This window comes from Elephantulus edwardii, unplaced genomic scaffold (genome assembly GCF_000299155.1).
Source record: "Elephantulus edwardii isolate Elephantulus edwardi_28Jun2011 unplaced genomic scaffold, EleEdw1.0 scaffold00009, whole genome shotgun sequence".
Lineage (NCBI taxonomy): Eukaryota > Metazoa > Chordata > Mammalia > Macroscelidea > Macroscelididae > Elephantulus > Elephantulus edwardii.
The window spans coordinates 6,079,713-6,081,253 of NW_006399759.1; positions in this window are offsets into that span (position 1 = coordinate 6,079,713).

The following is a 1,541-nucleotide window of genomic DNA, read 5'->3' on the forward strand; positions in this document are numbered from 1 at the left end:
GGGTATATTCCCAGTAGTGGAATTGCTGGTCAAATGGTATCTCTATTTGCAACTTTTTGAGAAAGCGCCATACTGCCTTCCACAGTGGTTGCACCATTTTACACTCCCACCAACAGTGAATCAGGGTTCCAGTTTCTCCACAACCTCGCCAGCATTTGTTGCTTGTCAATTGGGTTTTTTTACCTTTATCTTGTTGTGGTGCTCCAGTATTTTATAAATTCTAGATATAAGTCCCTTATCTGACATGTCATTACCAAATATTTTTTCCCAGTCTGTGGCTTCCCTTTTTACCCTGGTGGAGAAGTTTTCGGATGTGCAAAGGGATTTTATTCTTAGAAGGTCCCATTCATTTATTTTATCCTCTCCTGGTTGTAGATTTTTCAGATGCTTGGAAGACTATTCATGTTGTGGATTAGGGCTTCTAAAGTTCTTCGAAGCTTTTCTCTAATGAAGTTTATAGTCCTTAGTTTTAGTCCTATATTCTTGATCCACTTTTAGTTGGTTTTTGTTTATGGAGTGAGGTGGGGATCTTGCTTGAGTTTTTTACAGATAATTTTCCAATTTTGCCAACAGAGACCTGTGTTTTCATAGAACATGTTCTTAAACTTGGGTGTTTATGAATGTGGGAGCTGAAAAATGGTATTTCAATGTAGTTTTCAGCTATGTTTCTCCTTATTAATGAGCTTGACTACCTCTTTGTATTAAAGGGCATATGAAGATTTATGAATTTATATTCTGTCCCTATTTTTATATCAGTCTGTCTTTTCCTTACTGATCTCTAAAGGCCCTGATGTACTAGGGGTCTCTTTCTCTTTCACACAATGAAGTTGAAGCGGAACTAACCCAGCGAACCCTCCGTTTGGTTTCTGAGGCTGCAAATTGCACTGAAGGAGATTGCCAATCTTTCCCCATGGAGCTGCTGGTCGACTCAAAACACCAGAGAGGCTTGACCTTTGGGTTATCAGCATAACTCCCTATAGACTAGGCCACCAGAGTGCCCTACATGTGTTTAGGATCTTAACCTTAATTCCCTGACTTGACCTGCAAATATTTGTGCCCATTTTGTCACTTCCTTTTTTGACTTAATGGCAGTGAGTGAGTGTATGCTGTTGTTAGTGTGGTCAAGTCTAGCATAACTCATAGCAATCCTATAAACAACAAATCTGAGTCTTACTCTATCCTGTGCCATTCTCACCACCTCTGATTCACTATAGCCCATTGCAACAAACACTGTATCAATCCATCTTATTGGGGGTCTTTCTGTCTTTCACTGACCCTTCACTTTTCCAAGCAGAATATCCCTTTCCAAGGAACAGCTTCTCCTAATGACATGCCCTTCTTTGGGCATGCCAACTGACTGGAAGAGATCTATATTTGTTCCCATCCCAAAGAAAGGTGACCCAACAGAGTGTGGAAATTATAGAACAATCTCACTGATTTCACATGCAAGCAAGATTCTACCGAAGATTATCCAAAAATGACTGAAACAGCACATCAGCAGAGAACTGCCAGAAATCCAGGCTGGGTTTAGAAGAGGTCGT